At 43.1% G+C, this 19031-nt stretch overlaps 1 protein-coding gene across 3 annotated transcripts in view; it reads right to left on the reverse strand.

Annotated features, from left to right (window-relative positions):
• LOC144600257 (janus kinase and microtubule-interacting protein 2-like) overlaps window positions 1-9678 on the reverse strand; it is a 228258-nt gene extending 218580 nt beyond the window's left edge. For 2 of the 3 annotated variants that reach the window (XM_078411829.1, XM_078411827.1), the window contains exon 1: window positions 9573-9678. The gene's annotated coding sequence lies outside the window, so the exon portion shown is untranslated. Of the gene's footprint in view, window positions 1-9195; window positions 9268-9572 lie in introns of those variants that run through there. The other variant, XM_078411828.1, reaches the window with a different exon arrangement.
• Between the last annotated feature and the right edge of the window lie 9353 nt (window positions 9679-19031).

Here is a 19031-nt window from a genome sequence, read left to right on the forward strand (position 1 = left end):
ATACCTGTACGCCTTTGGAGTGTGGGAGGAAACCGAAGATCTCGGAGAAAACCCACGCAGGTCACGGGGAGAACGTACAAACTCCGTACAGACGGCACCCGTAGTCAGGATCGAACCTGAGTCTCCGGCGCTGCATTCGCTGTAAGGCAGCAACTCTACCGCTGTGCCACCGTGCAGGGTGAGTAGCAGGACAGGGGTGGTTGGGAGGTGAGGAGTTGAACAGCCTTGGAGACAAAGGTTGCCCTTCTCCTCTGTGTCCCACAGCCTGGGCACCGTTTGCCAAATTCCCACCATTCTTCTGTGATCCAAGGAGATTTTGATTGACTTCAGGAAGCAAAGCGGGGTACACCCACCCAAGTCAACACTGATGATGCCGAAGTGGAGATGATCAAAAGCTTCAAGGTCTGAGGAATAAATATCACCAAGTCGTTCTGGACCAGCCACAATGAAGCTATGGCCAAAAAAGCACACCAATGTCTCCACTTCCTTAGAAACCTTAGGAAGTTCGGCATGTCCCCAACAACCCTCACAAACTTCTACAGATGTGCCGTAGAAAGTATCTTATCACGATGCATCACAGCCTGGCTTCCAGACCATCGCACAAACCAACCTCCCTTCCATTGACTGCATCTACACTTCACACCACCTTGGCAAGGCCAGCAGCATAATCAAGGACCAGTCACTCCCTCTTCTCCCCTCTCCCATGAGGCAAGAGATATAGAAGTTTGAAAACGCACGTCCAGACTCAGGAACAGTTTCTTCTCAGCTGTTATCTGGCAACTGAATGGTCCTGTGATCAGCAAGAGTGCAGTTCTGACCTCCCATTTAAAGCTTCAAGGTTTTAGGAATAAATTAGAACTTTGAACCATTTTTAATTGGGTTTTGTCAGACTTCAATGTTGCATCTTGCACTGAATGTTGTGCCTTTATCTGTGCACTGTGGACAGGCTTGATCGCATTCATGTATCGCTTATTGTCTCTGACTGGATAGCATGCAGACAAAAGCTTTTCACTGTACTACGGGACAATAATAAACATCAAATAAACTATTTGACCAAGAGGCTTCAACAAATAAACATGGCTAAACTGCGCTAAAAATCCCCCAAAGCAGGCATTTGAGTAATGTTGATTATGTTTCCGATGGAACAAGTACTAAGAAGACTCAGACTCTTCTTTATTGGATTATCAGGATAATCTCTGCAGTGTCTTTACTTTCATTTTGTGACTCAGTGAGAAATCAGCATATGTTCTTATGTACTTCCTGCTCTGTATCTGGCCAGGTGCCACAAGAGTGCACGTTTGTCTCCAGGCAAATGCCCTGACCTTTAGTAATGCTGTTGCCATAACATTTCAAGTCAAGCAGCTGCCACTCCCACCGTTTAACAATGAAGGACGAAGGCAACGCCAAGCTGCCATTAATCCCATTGCTGCAAACATTGCTCCCTGCAAAGTGGCCTCCATGTTAACTTTACATAACACATGCACCCACCCATTAGTTCCTATCTAGCACTCCCCAGTTCCCACCTAGAAGGATTTAGCTGTCAAACTGAAAATAAAAACACAAGCACAATGCTGGAAAACTGAGCAAAAACAGTCAATACTGGAAAATTTTAGCTAGACAGACAGCGTCCGTGGAAAGAGAAACGGTCAATGTTTAGGGTCTGGAAGCTTTGAATCCTCTCCCCCCCCCAAACATTTTCTGGTTTGATGCCAAATTGTCTTTCCACTGGTGGTGAATGAACCAACAAAGGGGGCGGAAATACAGCTGCTCGACCACTTCCTCACTAATTTTCTTGTTAAAACGCCCATGGTGTGTTGGTAGATGTGATTATCACACGTCCCTGTAGCGAGAAACTCCTACCTTTACACTGAGCGCACCCTTCATCGTGTTGCCTAGCACTACAATCATACTAAATGGATGGGCTCACAAAACATATTCGAATTTCCTCCCACCTTCCAAAGACGTACAGATTTGTAAGTTGTGTAGGAAAAATAACTGCAGATGCTGGTTTAAATCGAAGGTATACACAAAATGCTGGAGTAACTCAGCGGGTCAGGCAGTATCTCTGGAGAAAAGGAATGGGCGACTCTGAAGAAGGGTCTCGACCCAAAACGTCACCCATTCCTTTTCTCCAGAGATGCTGCCTGACCCGCTGAGTTACTCCAACTTTTTGTGTATACCACCAGATTTGTTAGTTAATTGGCTTTGGTAAAAGTGTAAATTGTCCCTATTATGTGAGGGATCTTGTGTAATGGGAATTGCTGGTTGGCACGGACTCGGTGGGCCTGGCTCTCTGCTGTATCTCTAAACTAAACTAAAGGTGAGTTCTGAAGGCTGAAAGATTTGCAAACATATTCAGCTAAAGATGTTGGGTGGGAAGATACATCATGACTCCCTTGCACAAAGCTCAGGATCGTCAAAGCTGGTCTTCAGCCTTGACAATTCAATCCACATCACACACTGAGAGTGGTGGAGACAGCAGAAGGCTGTGGCACTGGACAATGACTAAATTGCCGAATACCTGCTCTCCCAAACCTGTCTTACCGTTGGCCAAGCACTTCTGGTACAGTTGCTACACTGGCATTTATTTTTATTTACTCAATTTCGTGGGATTCTGGTCAATGTTGGCCAGTGTACAATGCCCATCCCAATTACTCTTGAGCAAATGATGGTGAGCCACCATTTTGAACTTCTGCTGCCCTTCAGGTGCTGTTGAGTGGGAAGTTCACAAATACCTCACACATTATCAACTATGTATAACAATTAAGTATTTATAACAATGAAGTTTAAAGTTTAAAGTGATGCAAACCTATCATTGATCTCACACTTCCAAATATTTGTTCCCTTAAGAGTGGCCCCCTCATGTATAATGTTATATACTATAAGCTGCCTTTAACTTCTATGTGACCATCTATGTGACAAATGATATCAGACCTATCTTCCAATCTCTTTTTGGATTCTCCGAATAGGTGGGCATAGGTGGTGCAAGTCACACACTGTCCCAATTGAGAGGTATATCACTGATCTTTCAACATTACCAGGCTTAAATCCTGACGCTCCCCCCCACCCACGCTCCCCCCCACCCACCCCCCCCCCCCCCCACCCCCCCCCCCCCCAACAGCATTGGGAGAACCTTCACTAGAAGGATAGAGACATTGCCAAGAGCAATCAAGGGTGGGGCAGCACAGTGATACAGCTGATAGAGGTGCTATCGCACAGTGCCAGAGACCCGGTTCGATCCTGACCTCAGATATAGTCTGTACGGCATTTGCACATTCTCCCCGTGACCTTGTAGGTTTCCTCCCACATCCCAAAGAAGTGCGGGATTGGAGGTTAATTGGCCTCCATAAATTGCTGAGTGTGTCGGGAGTGGATGCAAAAGTGGGAAAACTTACAACTACTGTGAATGGCTGATCGATGGTCAGCATGAACTCTGTGGGCTGAAGGGCCTGTTTTTTTGTGCTGTCTTTTCTAAAATATTAAATGTTGGCCCTTTTCATTAACAATCTTTTTTTTTTTAAATCATATTTAAATCCACATTGAAAATAGACATAACCAATGAAATCTTGTCTCACAGACTTGCCTTTAGGTTGGGACAGTCACACAGTTTTTAAAAAAATCCCAAAATGGTTTACAGCCAATCCAGTATTTCTGAAATATAGCCCATGATGTAATATATAAAATGTTACATCGGAACAAGCAAACTTCCAGCAAACAAGAATAACTGGATAATCTGTCCTGGTGCTTTCAGTTGAAGGTTAAGTATTGGCTATGACACTGGGGAGATTCTTCCTCCATGGCCAATATTTGAGAAAACAGAGACACTTCAGTTTAATGGCCTATCTGACAGACAACCTTTAGTACAGTGCTCCTTTAGTAATGCACTAAAATGTCAGCCTAGTTTTATGGGCTTCAACGTGTGGAGTGACATTTTCAACTGAAAGACAAGAGTGCTACAGTTCTTTTGGCCACTGGAATTGTAGACTCTTGCCAGTTAAGGGACTGGGAATTCCCCAATACCAGCCTACCACTTGATTTTTGGGTCTGGTTTCGAGGCTACAAGAACATCCCTGGCTTTCCGATCATCTGACAGCTTTTACCGCACTACCCTTTGTCAAGGCCATCCATCCTTTGCTGCTGCTATTTCTTTACGAAAACATTTAGCAATTTAGTTTGGAGATACAGCGTGGAAACAGACACTTTGGCCCAACGAGTCCATTCCAACCATCGAACACCTGTTCACACTAGTTTTATGTTATTCCACCTTGACATCCTACACACTAAGGACGATTTGCAGAAGCCAATTAACCTACAAACCAGCACATATTTGGAATATGGGAGGAAACTGGAGCACCCGGAGAAAACCCACGTGGTCACAGGGACAAACTCCACACAGACAGTATCCGAGGTTAGGATTGAATTTGGGTTTCTGCTGCAGTGAAGCAGCAGCTCGACCATTGTGCTGTCCTTTAAAGCTTAATACTGATCACAGTGATAATCCAGTCATGTTCTCAACCAAGATGATAATGAATGTAGACTTGAGGAGATGGTAAGTCCTGGGTTATCTTCGCGTTCTAGAGGTTGGAGTATCGAGCACAGGAAGAGCACAGTATTTTAGTGAATCCCTGTTCCATTGATAATATACTCCAGAATGAAGAAACATAGATCTGTGTTCTCAGCGTGCTCTTTGCGAGTTTCCACTTAAGCAGATCCAGGCTGATTAGAGGTGGGATGGGTGACCACCTACTGGGAATCTCTGGAGCAGCAGGGATCTTGCCTGGGGAAAGAGATAATCCAACGAGCACACCATGTTCATGCCTGACACAAACCTCAGCTCCACTGCACTCAATAGAGGAAACATATACGTTCAGATCACACCAGGACAGTTTACAGAGCTCTGTAATTAAAAGAAAGCTAGCTCCAGAACATGAGGCTTTTGAATTGTCAAAAAAAAAATGGCAACCAGCTTACTAATATCATTTAGAGAATTAATCTGTTTTCTTTTTAAATCAAGCCCAATGAAAAAACTCAGATTCCAAAAACAAATTTTAATTGGTCTCTGAGATGACACAAGGCATTCACAACCACCACTTTAAGGGCAACTGGAGAGAGAAATCAGTGCCAGTCTTGCCACTTTATACATAAAATAATGAACTGGGAACGGTACCAAGAACAGAGATGATAGAAGGTCAAAAGTGATAGGAGCAGAATTAGGCCATTCACCCCATCAAGTCTACTCCACCCTTCAATCATGGCTGATCTATCTCTCCCTCCTAACCCCATTCTCCTGCCTTCTCCCCATAACCTCTGACACCCGTACTAATCAAGAATTTATCTATCTCTGCCTTAAAAAATATCCATTGACAGCCTCCACAGCCTTCAGGCAAAGAATTCCACAGATTCACCACCTTTTGACAAAAGAAATTCCCACTCATCTCCTTCCTGAAGGAACGTCCTTTAATTCTGAGGCTATGACCTCTAGTCCTAGACTCCCCCACCAGTGGAAACATCCTCTCCACATCCACTCAATCCAAGCCTTTCAGTGTTCGGTAAGTTTCAATTAGATGCCCCTTCATCCTTCTAAACTCCAGCGAGTACTGACTCAGTGCCTGTAGGGAGCAGTTGAAAGCTTTAGCTGAGAGCAGTGAGTGCAGCACAAGTTGGAGATGTAATAAGGAATTACCCAACCTCATTTAACCTGCATTGGCGATTATCTTGTAACTTATCTGTACAATGTTGGAGATCCTAAGATTGCAAAATGTTTATAAAGACCTTGCGACCCATATTACTACATATTACTACATGCATCCAAAATGAGTCAGAGGTATTTAGTTGCTTTTACCATCACTCTATTAGTGGAGTACATTCCAAACGTTGATAATTCTGTGCAAACATCTTGATATCAATTCCAAATTTACCAATTAATGCTTTGATTTGTTCCCCACCTATACTAGACCCAGTATTCCAGATTTATCCCTTCCATACCTGTTCTGATCCGACGGACTTTAATAAGATCATCTTTGAATAAGATCGATTAGGTCTCAGTGACTGGAATATAACTGCTCTGACAAGGTCACTACTGGACTCTGATCAGGACTTCATTTAATGGATAGGAGCCATGGCCATGAATACATGCAAACAGGTGTGAGCCGCACACAATCTCAGTGGAGAATATACGACTGGAAAGAGAGACCAAAACATAACGAGACCTCATCAAATCCTGTAAACAACCAGAATTTGCTCTAGAGAAAATACAGAATCAAATTCTACAGGAGACCATTCTGCCCACTATTCCCATGCTGTCCTTTTGAAATACGTAATGGGCTCTACTCCTCTGCTCTTTCTCCCACAGTCAATTCCCCACATCCCACATATTATTTCTTGACAGCTATTTTTCCAATAATTTATGAAATATAATAATAAATTTGTTCTCACCACCCACTCACACAATGACATCTACAGTCGAAGGGAACTAAGTTTATTGTCTATTACTAAGTTGATAGGCTCTGAAGAAGGGTCTCGACCCAAAACGTCACCCATTCCTTCCCTCCAGAGATGCTGCCTGTCCCGCTGAGTTACTCCAGCATTTTGTGTCTATCTTCGATTTAACCCCGCATTTGCAGTTCCATCCTACACACTAAGTTTATTGTCAAATTTACAAAAACAAATCTGCTAAAGAACCGAATACCCATTGCAAGATCTGAAACACAGATTGCACCACTCTGTAATCATTCCTGTATATGGGCTTTACTTTAATAATCAATGCAGCTTCACGGTGCAGTGAAAACAAAAATGAGTTGACATTCACCCTTTATAGGTCCTTGTGAAAATGTCTCAAAGAAGCGGGTCTCAAAGCTGCCAAAACACAGCTGCTCATGTTGAATTTACAGGGTGGTTAGCATGGCAAACTGTTTGCATAAAACATTGCGACTGTAGAATGATGCACTAACCACTATATGTAAAGGAGTCATATGTGACAAACAAGCCAGCTACATAATCAGTTCAATAAAGCTACCATTCATTCTGAAAAATGGCTCCCTCCACATTGATGAGCACGCTAATAAAATAGTTCTGCAAGACAAGGTAACTCCTCTGTTGTACACCTAGACAAATCACTTACTTGACCTCAGAACGTCCAAGCTGGGCAAATGGATGCAGGATTCATAGGAGTAAGTGCACTCCTCTCCATTCAGTGCTCAGTATTCACACATGTTTATTCCAAGCAAATGTAACACATTAAACACGTGAATGCTGCGCAGCAGATAACTTATGGTCAGGTTAGACCACCTCTACACTTCTTATGGTCAGGTTAGACCACCTCTACACTTCTTATGGTCAGGTAAGACCACCTCTACACTTCTTATGGTCAGGTTAGACCACCTCTACACTTCTTATGATCAGGTTAGACCACCTCTACACTTCTTATGGTCAGGTTAGACCACCTCTACACTTCTTATGGTCAGGTTATGACCACTTCTTATGGTCAGGTTGGACCACCTCTACAGTTAGTTTGGTCGCTGAAAAAACTGGCCTAAAGCACAAAGACACTTCCCTTTGGAATCTTTCACCAATGGGAATCACTGATCACACACTAGAAGGGAGAACATGAAAGAACACATGCACGAGGAGGGCTCGTATAACATTTGGCCAGGATACTTCAATTAATTTCACCAATTGAATGAATGGGTGAAAAGATTGTAATTTCTGTGCCCCCCTCCTCTTCTTGTATAGGGTAACATTAGGGACAGGGGAAGGAGATTTTCATTGGAATTACATCCTATATATTTATCTTGATGTTAAATTCACAGTTATATTTGATTTTCAACACAAATAAATGTGCTTTTCAAATAATCTTTCCACACAAGGGTTTATTTGATAGAAAATAAATGTACAGCCAGATTTGAAGTACATTCTAAACCAGTTAGAATGCATTCTGGAAATATTCACCAATAAAACCAACATTCATTTGTGCCTTTTCCTGTCCAGTATATTTATGACTTCTCTTGGTTTCCTTTTAGCACCGAGTGATTTAATTCTGCATAATGTCTATACTGATTTACTTCAGGCACTATTTTCAATGGGTTGTGAATCTCTCGAGACTCCCATCCACAACAACCATAAAATGGTTCTCATTTCCATATCTACAATTATAAACCATCTTCCATGAACCTAGCCCAGATGATATGAACCATAATCTTAGCCTACAGGTCTATATGAATCATGGTTTAGGAGCAGTACAATCTGACCTTATCTTAAATGCATCGAAACCAAGGGATGCAGAAAGAATGGAGGCTGTGACGAGAAGTAATTAAACACCTTTCCTCTTGCAATAAAATAGAGAGTTCAAGGTCACATGATATCCAGAACTATCTAAGCAGAGATCCATTATAAAGGAACTAGTTCAATCTGCTGCCATGGTCAAGATCACATTATACATTCCAACTTAAAAAAAAAATTATTTTGTACAAGCTCAAGTTAACTGGGAATTTCATCCTCAGAATACCTGAATAATGAATGATAACTAATTATGAATTCCTGCAAGGGTGAATATTTAACAGTATCCAGGTGCTGACCTGACTACAAAAGAGAGACTATTTACTGAGAATTATGATCATATAAAACCAGGCTACAACATTTAGAAAAATATAACCATTATTTATGCCAATGCCAGTCATTTATATACTGCAGGACCATATTTGTGGCCAAATTAATTCTAATATGTATGTTCTTTTTGAAAAACAATAAAGGTTATGGCTTTTATTTGCATATTTATTTTGGAGACTGCAATAAACAACAGTGGAGCAGTTCTGCACTGATCTGCATTCCTTGAATTCCACTTTATAATATTTAGCTGCAGGCATTTCATCGACTGACAGCGCTGTGGAGGCAATGAATTAGAAAAATTGCACATCCGTTTTTTTTAAAAAAAAGTGACAAATGGCTTGGCACTCAAAGAGTTACATGACCGTAAATTAATAATGAACCCCATTTGTGTGATGGTCTACAATCTTTAAATGGGAGTTCAATACAGAACTGCATTAATATCATCACTGACATTTTACCCAAGGAAAAAAAAAAATCCAGGCCTAACTATACTGCATTATCACTTCCAAAACTAAACACAACATCTTGTATTAATCTTCCAAAATGATAAATAAATACAATTCTTTCTGACACACATTCTTTCTTTCTTACATCCAGACCAGTCAGAATTTGCTGTGTGCCGGTAGCTGCAGTTTTCATCCTTACTGCTTGCAGAGCAGGCCCTGCCCAGATTCAAAGCTGTCACAGATACACTGGCATTAGAGGACACGAAAACAAACAGAATGACATTATTTTCTTTGTCTTTACGCTAAAGATGGCACAGTAGTTCTGCATTTCAATGATGACTGCAGCAGGAGTCAAGATAAATTTTCTGGGCACCTTACATAATGATTCACTGTTAATTCATCTCTCCTACCTAGCTAGCCACATTGCCAGCCTTCATTTTTAACCTTCGGTGGGAAAAAATCAAATCAAATAATTAAAACCTTGTTCCCAAAAAATATAGGAAATGAGGAAAAACTACTCACCATGTGTATGTCCACTGAAGAAAAAGGCCTGTAAAGCTTAGATCTAAACACATTGCCTTCTCAGATCACCAGCAGCTGGGCTGTCTGCTGATGCTAATGAACCCACCCTCTCCGGAGAGAATGAGCTCATTGATAGCCTCGAACTGCAGTTAGATTTTCCCTCCTCTCCTCACCATAGGAGTGGTCTCATCACAGCAAAGACAAAGGAAAGAAGCAGAGGCTATGGTCAGGGGACCTACACCGATAAAGAGAGACCAAGATGCAAACATCCATATTCTTAAAGCAACAGCCGTTCTTTTTAAGAGTAAAGCAAATGCTTATTATTTGGTCACGTGCTTTAAAATGTTGAACAGCTTACCACGTGACACCTACCAAGTTTGATGTATACCTTGCTGGAGGAGTTTACACAAGTGCTGCAATTTATATTTGTTCAATAGTTTAAAAATAAAATCTATTTCCATAATTAACTATCATGTAATGTCTATGTCAGTGGGAATGCCTGTTTTGGGGTAAAATGTGACCTCGGTTTATCTGTATCACGTAAAGTTACACATAATGCATTACATGGAAATACAGCGTTGACTCAAATGTTCTAAGATGGTGCGCATGTTCCTCACAAGCCTCCTCCCACTCTACTTTACCAAATCTAATCTGCATCCTCTTCTATTCCTTGATAGGCACAAAAAGCTGGAGTCACTCAGCACGTCACACAGCGTCTCTGGAGAAAAGGAATAGGTGCCATTTTGGGTCGAGACCCTTCTTCTATTCCTTCCCTCCTTATGAAAATATCTAACATCTTCTGGCAGTCAGAGCTGTTGACAACTGTGAAGTAAGAACCTGGATTAAATTGGACCCGCTTCTTTCTTTCGTGTCCATCACATCACTGTCATCATCCGTCCTGAAAAGGGCGCAAGCTTCCGGCGACAATCAGTGGGAGCCTCACTTGTCCAGTAGACGATGGTGGTAGCAGAATTAGCTCAGGACACTTCCCGTTTCCAGCCCCGCGACGTGGATGCTTCTGCTATTGGACCCACTGTAGCTGCTCAAAGGCTGCTCTCCATCTAATCTCCAATAATGGAGCCCATACTCACTGGAATCCCTCAACATTTTACTAAGTAATCACCACCGGGATCCTATAACAATTAGAGGCCTTGTTCACCTCATTGAGGATTCTTGGCCTGTGCAAGGTGGACGGCACGGTGGCACAGCGGTAGAGTTGCTGCCTTACAGCGAATGCAGTGCCGGAGACTCAGGTTCGATCCTGGCTACGGGCGCCGTCTGTACGGAGTTTGTACGTTCTCCCCGTGACCTGCGTGGGTTGTCTCCGAGATCTTCGGTTTCCTCCCACACTCCAAAGACGTACAGGTTTGTAGGTTAATTGGCTGGGCAAATGTAAAAATTGTCCCTAGTGGATGTAGGATAGTGTTAGTGTGCAGGGATCGCTGGGCGGCGCGGACCCGGTGGGCCGAAGGGCCTGTTTCTGCGCTGTATCTCTAAATCTAAATCTAAACTGAGTGATTTACTTTTTTAGTTAATTATTTGCAGATGATTTTATGAAATGTTGATTTTTTTAAAAATATATTTAAATTTAATACTTTTTAAACGTTTGCGAGCATGAGGAACATATAAAAAGTTAAATTATTTATAGCGTTGATAGAATACTCCGCCTAAGGCCAACTCACCAAGAACTCACTGATTAGATGCTATCAGCATCCAGGAGCCCACCAACAAGTTGCTTGTGATTGTGATTAAATGGCAGCTTGTTGCTGTCCCTTTAAGAGCCCTTAATTAGGCCAATGAAGAATGGGTCTGGGATGTGCTATGGCAGTGATTTGGGTTGGTAAGCCCAGTTCGGAAAGATTTTCCAGTCTTTCCTTGCTGGTGTACTAAACAGTTCACATCTGAGGACATTACTTTGAGTTTGTCATTGGGTTGGATTTATTAATGACTATCTTCTATTTTCACCACCTCAATCGGGATTTCTCATGAATTGGAAATGTCTTTTCTACAACTTACCTTTTCAAATATCTTTATCGTTTATCGGCCAAACATTAGGTCATGCCTCATTTACCTCATTTACAGAGGAAAACACACCAGCCTTTTCATTCGTTCCTGGTAGTAATGGCCTCTCTGCTCGTATATCAGGGATCTTTTCCGATGATCACCGTTCAAATCAACCTGCTGTGTCCACTCCCAGCATATTCACCATTCCTTCAACAGTTGCTTCTGCATATTCTTTGATACAGAAATACGTAGATGCCATCAAAGAAATCAAGGGTGAACATTTCTGATGAAGATCTAAGGTATTTATTCACGAAATGCTGGAGTAACTCAGCAGGTCAGGCAGCATCTCGGGAGAGAAGGAATGGGTGATGTTTCGGGTCGAGACCCTTCTCCCCCTCTGATGAAGATCTATTCATTAAGTATTATTCAGGTTGCTGAAAGGAAGTGAGAGCATAAAATAATGGATGAGTGACCAAGAGGTCAAAGAAGGCAAGGAACTGCAGATGCTGGAATCTTAAGCACGTCCACAGTGATGGAGGAACTCAGAGGGGTTACGTAGCATCTCTGGAGGGAATGGGCAGGCGATGTTTCCAGTTGATACCCTTCTTCAGACAGCAGATGATGGCTGGGTTCGGTACTCTTTGCCAGAGTCTGAATAAGAGTCCGACCCCAAACTTCATCTGTCCATTCACTCCATAGATGCTGTCTGGCCCCCGGAATTACTCTGGCACTTTGTGTTCTGTGCAAGAATTAGGGAGAAGGAAGAGTAGAGAGCGGTAGGAATAGCACAAATATAAGTATAGTGTAAGAAAGAAAGGAGGTGAGAAAGACTTTACCTAGGGTGGACATATCAAAGGTTAGAGAGGATTGTGTTAAGGTGAGAGGGGCAAAGTTTAAAGGCTAGAGAGCATTGTGTTAAGGTGAGATGGGCAAAGTTTAAAGGAGATTTGCGGGGCAGGTTTTTTACACAGAGAGTGGCTGGTGCCTGGAACACACTGCCTGGGGCGGGGACAAGAGGCAGGTCAGAAAGTGGCATTTAAAAGGCTTTAGGAGAGGCACGTATGTGAGGAATGGAGGGATATGGGTCAGATGCAGGCAGAGGAGCTTAGTTTACCTTGGGTGCTGTGGGGCAAAGTGCCTGATCCTGTGCTGTACTGTTCTATGCTCCATGTTCTACATGATGAAACTCAGTTACAGTCTATACCAGTATAAAGAGGACAAAGTGCTTATGTTAGCAATTCTAAAGATCAGAAAGAATGAGAGAAGAGGAATAACCAAAGTCAACTCAACAAATTTAGCAAATGGTAAAAGGAGATTTAGAGAGAAAGAATGGAAAACGTTCTGTTGCAAAGAAGGCACAAAGAAAGCAGCATTCATACAAACAGACTGAAGAAGGGGTCTCGACCGAAACATCACCCATTCCTTCTCTCCAGAGATGCTGCCTATCCCGCTGAGTTACTCCAGTTTTTTGTGTCTAACATCTGATCAGAGAACTTTTATGAAACTAAAGGAGATGAGTGTTTTTCATGGTTCCACAGAGATTTTTAAAGAAAATAAATAGTTGCCAATTCAGAGACACAAGGAACTGAAGATGCTGGAATCTTGTCCAAAGCACAAAGCACTGTAGGAATTCAGCAGGTCAAGCAGCATCTGTGTAAGGAATGGATAGGCAATATTTTGGGTCAAGGTTCTTTTTCTGACAGACAAAATGTTTTGGGTTGAGACTCAGATTTGAGATTTGGAGATCTGAAGAAGGGTCCCAACTCTAAACATCATCTGTCCATTCAATGCCTAGATGCTACCTGACATGTTGGGTTCCTCTAGAGCTTTGTTAGTTGCCAATCTAGAGTAGGTGCTGAACAATTATAAAATCTAGCACCAGTCTGCCCCGGAGAGTCAACATCAAAATTACAATCAGAGACCTGACCTGCAATTTGAACATCACGTTTTGGTTTAGAATGCTGAATTCCTATTGTGGAATCTGGCAGGAAAACGATCTTCATCAGAAGTTACTCTACGTCTTTGTCTTTATCAGGTATAAAGAGACCCAGCCAATATCATATCATATCATATATATACAGCCGGAAACAGGCCTTTTCGGCCCACCAAGTCCGTGCCGCCCAGCGATCCCCATACATTAACACTATCCTACACCCACTAGGGACAATTTTTACATTTACCCAGCCAATTAACCTACATACCTGTACGTCTTTGGAGTACAGTTGAATAGTTGAAAGCTTCCCCCTCCCATGTAAAGAAAGAATAACAAATTGACAGGACAGACTTCTCTGTGCATCCCATTTGCAGAAATGCAAAAATATTATTTCGAAATAGCGGAGAGCAGGGGTGAAAACTGGGGCAAACCTGGGCTTTGGAGTTGACAGCTGTTGGGACTGGTTGGCAAGCAGCAGTTCATGTGAACAGAGGTCATACAGCTATGAAAATGCTTTGTTTGAAATCTGAGTGCGTCGACTGATGAATTAAGGTAGCTGATAGCCATAGGGTAGACATGTAAGACACATGGAAAACATAGAACGATGGAAAGTACATCAGAGGAAAAGTCTCCTCAGCCCACAATACCAGTGCTGAACCTAATGCCAAGATGACCTTATCGCATTTGCCTGAACATGATCCATATCTCTCATTTCCCTGCATATCCATGTGCCTATCTAAAAGCCTCTTATCATATCTGCCTCCACCACTACCCCTGGTAGCATGTCACAGGGACTCACCACCCTCTGTGTAAAGAATTTCCCCGCACATATCCCTTAATTTTTTTTACCTTTCACCTTAAAGCTATGCACTCCAGTCTTTGCCATTTCCATCTGAGAAACAAAAGGTTTGATGTCAGGGGAGGGGGCGGAACAAAGATAGAAAGTAGTCTCCGACTACATTCTATCTTTGTCCCACCCTCTCCCCTGACATCAGTCTGAAGAAGGGTCTCGACCCGAAACGTCACCCATTTCTTCTCTCCCGAGATGCTGCCCCACCCGCTGAGTTACTCCAGCATTTTCTGTCTACCTTCGATTTAGACCAGCATCTGCAGATTTTTTTCCTACAAAAAAAAAGTTCTGACTGTTTACCCTATCTATGTCTCTCATATTTTTATATACTTCTATCACGTCTCCCCTCAACCGGGGCGGCACGGTGGCGCAGCGGTAGAGTTGCTGCCTTACAGCGAATGCAGCGCCGGAGACACAGGTTCGATCCTGACTACGGGTGCCGTCTATACAGAGTTTGTACGTTCTCCCCGTGACCTGCGTGGGTTTTCTCCGAGATCTTCGGTTTCCTCCCACACTCCAAAGACGTACAGGTATGTAGGTTAATTGGCTGGGTAAATGGAAAAAAATAAAATAAAAAAATTGTCCCTAGTGGGTGTAGGATAGTGTTAATGTGCGGGGATCGCTGGGCGGCACGGACCCGGTGGGCCGAAGGGCCTGTTTCTGCGCTGTATCTCTAAATCTAAATCTAAAAAAAAACCTCTGGGGTTCCAGAGAAAATAAACCAAGACTCTCTAACCTCTCTTTATAACTAAAACCCTCCAATCCAGGCAGCATTCTGCATCCTCTCCAAAGCCTCCACTAAGCGTTCCAGTAATGGGATGACCGGAGCTGCACACAATATTCCAAACGCAGCCAAACTACATCATGAATTCCAAACTCTTTTTCCTCAGTGCCCTGACCTATGAAGGCAAGCATACCATACGCATTCTTTGAAGTCAGAAGAAGGGTCTCAACCTGAAACGTCACCCATTCCTTCACTCCAGAGATGCTGCCTGTCCTGCTGAGTTACTCCAGCATCTTGTGTTGGCCTTCTTTACCTCTCTATCTACTTGAGTTGTCACTTTCAGGGAGCTATGGACTTGGACCACAGATCCCTCTGTACATTAATGCTGCTGAGGGTCTTGCCACGAACTACATACTTTCCCCTTACATTCAATCTCAAAAAGCACAACACCTCCATCTGCTATTTCCCTGCCCATTTAGGTCGCTGATTTCTATCCTACTGCACACTTTGATAATCTTTGACAGTCCACAACTCCAGCAATCTCTGTGTCGTCTGCAAACATACTAACCAACATATCCGGGGTGCCTGCGGTGCTGCCCTAGCAGCTGTGTCTTGCCTGCGGTCCGTTTGTCTTTTTTCCTTCTTGTCTTATTTTTAATGTTAGATGTATGTTGTAGTTTACTTTTAGTTGTGTATTATGTGGTGGGAAGGGGGGGGGCAGGGGGGGGGAAGGGGGGGGAAGGGGGTGGGAAGGGGGGGGCAGGGTGAGGGAAACTTTTTTTTCGTCTCTTTCTTCAAAGGACATGCGACCTTTTTCCGGGTCGCTTCTCCATTCGTGCTGAGGCCTAGCAACAGGCCTCCAGCTGGAATCGACCTTGAGGGCTTTGGTTGCACAGCCCATGGCCTTACTTACCATCGTGGAGCTGGCTGACGTCGGAGGCTTCGGCCGCTGGCCCTGTGGACTGTGACATCGGGAGCTCGCAGGTCCCTGGTTGGCCACCGATTTTCAGGGGCTCCAGCAACAGCATCTTCGTCCGCCCAGAGTAATGGGCCTTGGGTCGGCCCGTTCGCGGGACTTTTCATCGTCCGGCGCGGCTTGGAATCCGCCGCGTGATCTTCCATCACCTGGCGGGAGCTTCAGAGTCGGGAGCCTCAATCACCTCGACGCTGCACTTTTGACTGCCCGACCACGGGTGAAGAAACAAGAGGGACATAAGGCTTTATTTTTCACCTTCCATCACAGTGTGGAGGGACCTGCAGGTGAGTCACTGTGATGGATGTTTGTATTGAATTATGTCAGTGTGTGTTTTTGTTACTGTTTTATTGTTGTGACTGCATGGTAGCCAAATTTTGTCCAAATCTGTTTTAAATGACAAATAAAGAAATTCAATTCAAATCAATCTACATTTATGCCCAAATCACACATGGGATCATGAAATGCAAGTTGGTTACTCTTTAAGGATCCTGCCATTTCACTGTGAGTGGTGCTGTGTACTGAGTGTGATTCTTTTTGTGTTTGTGCATTAGGGCGGCACGGTGGCGCAGCGGTAGAATTGCTGCCTTACAGCGAATGCAGCGCCGGAGACGCAGGTTCGATCCTGACTACGGGCGCCGTCTGTACAGAGTTTGTACGTTCTCCCCGTGACCTGCGTGGGTTTTCTCCGAGATCTTCGGTTTTCTCCCACACTCCAAAGAGGTACAGGTATGTAGGTTAATTGGCTGGGTAAAATGTAAAAATTGTCCCTAGTGTGTGTAGGATAGTGTTAATGTGCGGGGATCGCTGGGCGGCGCGGACTCGGTGGGCCGAAAGGCCTGTTTCCGCGCTGTATCTCTAAATCTAAATCTAAAATCTATATGCATAGGTTAGCTAAAGCTAATGGACAGGTAGATACTTGATTGGTACGGGTGTCAGGGGTTATGGGGGGAAGCCAGGAGAATGGGGTTAGGAGGGAGAGACAGATCAGCGGAGTAAACTTGATGGGCCAAATGGCCTAATTCTGCTCCTATCACTTATGCACTATGACACAATAATCAAAAAACCCAACGGAATATAGGGGTTTACCTTAAATGGCACAAGTGTTAAAATAGGATGATCTGCCTAAGTTGTATATCGAGTTTTGGGCAGATTCCATGTGGGGTACTGCTTTCAAATTTGGTAGTGCGTATGAAACAGATGGGTGGAAGTAGAGAGGGGTTTGCCAGAATGATAAATGGACTTAAAAATCTAAACTTTAAGGTTAAATCATTAATGTTTTCCATTCTCTTGAGTTTGGAAATTCAAACGAGGATCCAATTGAGGTGTTTAACATTACGGATTTGACAGGGTAGATTTGACTGTGTCATATAATAACATAGTATGAAAATAGGCCCTTTGGTCCAACTCATCCTTGATGACCAAGACACCTATCTAATCCGATACAGCTACGTTTAACTAACATCACTCTACGCCGTTCCTATTCATATAACTGTCCAAATATCTTTTAAATGTTATTTTACCCATCTCAACCTTTCTCTGGCAACAGGTCCATATCACCCTCTGTGTGCAAAGCTTGTTTCCATTAAACCTTTCCCCTCTCACCTAAAACTATGCCAGCTGGTTCTTTACTCTCTTACACTGGCAAAAAGACTGCATTCACCCTATGTATGTTTCTTATGATTTTATACACTGTTATAAGATTACCTTTCTACCTCCTGCACTCCCAGGAATAAATGTGTACCTTGCCCAACCTTTCTCTATAAGTCAGTCCCTTGAGTCCTAGCAACATCCTCATAAATCGTTTTTGCACTCCTTCCAGATAATAGCACCTTTCCTAAAACACGATGACCAAAACGGAACAATAAACTCCAAGTGCAACCTCACCAATGTCTTATACAATTGCAATGTAACATCCCAACCTCTGTTCTCAATCTCATGACTGATGAAGACCAACATGCCAAAAGCTTTAATGTGTAGGAAGGAACTGCAGATGCTGGTTTAAATCGACGATAGACACAAAATGCTGGAGTAACTCAGTGGGACAGGCAGCATCTCTGGAGAGAAGGAATGGGTGATGTTCCTTCTCTCCAGAGATGCTGCCTGTCCCGCTGAGTTACTCCAGCATTTTGTGTCATTGTTTCTTCACCATCCTGTGCACTCTGACACCACTTTCAGGAAACTATGTATTTGTACTCTGAGGTCCCTCAGTTTTACAATCATTTTCAATTAAGTCCATCTTCTATGGACTGTGTCTTTGGTTGGCCCACAGACTTTGGTTTTACACTATTGTGGCTACCTGGTGTCATGGTTAATAATAATATCATGGTTCATGTATTATTGATTACAAAATATTTATCTGCGTGTTCTGGATTCACACCCATATTAGGCCGTAACCAGTAAGAATTGCATTGCCACATTACTGATACATATGACAATTAAACACTCTTGACTCTTGATATCATATTTATAATTGGAGACAATGGTAGTAAGCTTGGTGTATAAGCGCTCCAAAAATTCAAAAGAAGCTTGATCCCTTCTTCCATTAGTGATTTAATTAAATATTTCACAGTCTGATCCATACCATAGCTCTGCTGCCACTCAAAGAAATAATTGCTTTGGTGCATTACGGGAGAATGTGTCAATTTCTTTTGAGGTGGCTTTTTCCTTACTCTAATGATGTGGTGAATATCCTTAGAAAAGAAGTTAAAAATTTTTTTTGTCTCATCACACAGCTGTTTGCCAACAGCGAGCAAATTTTAGTGCCATGTCGTTGGCCTCTGCAAGATCCTTTACAGTGTATGTGTCATGCAGCATGTCACAGCTCAGGAGATGTTCCATAGTCTGGAGGCCCCGTCCACACTCTCAGTCTGCCACATCTTCAGTGTATCCCCACTTCAGCATGTTGGATTTGCTCCTCCCCTTGCCTGTCCGCAGTCTGTTGAGACTGCGCCAGGTTATCCACGGCTGGTGGG

The sequence above is a fragment of the Rhinoraja longicauda genome, chromosome 14 (genome assembly GCF_053455715.1).
Source record: "Rhinoraja longicauda isolate Sanriku21f chromosome 14, sRhiLon1.1, whole genome shotgun sequence".
Classification (NCBI taxonomy): Eukaryota; Metazoa; Chordata; class Chondrichthyes; order Rajiformes; family Arhynchobatidae; genus Rhinoraja; species Rhinoraja longicauda.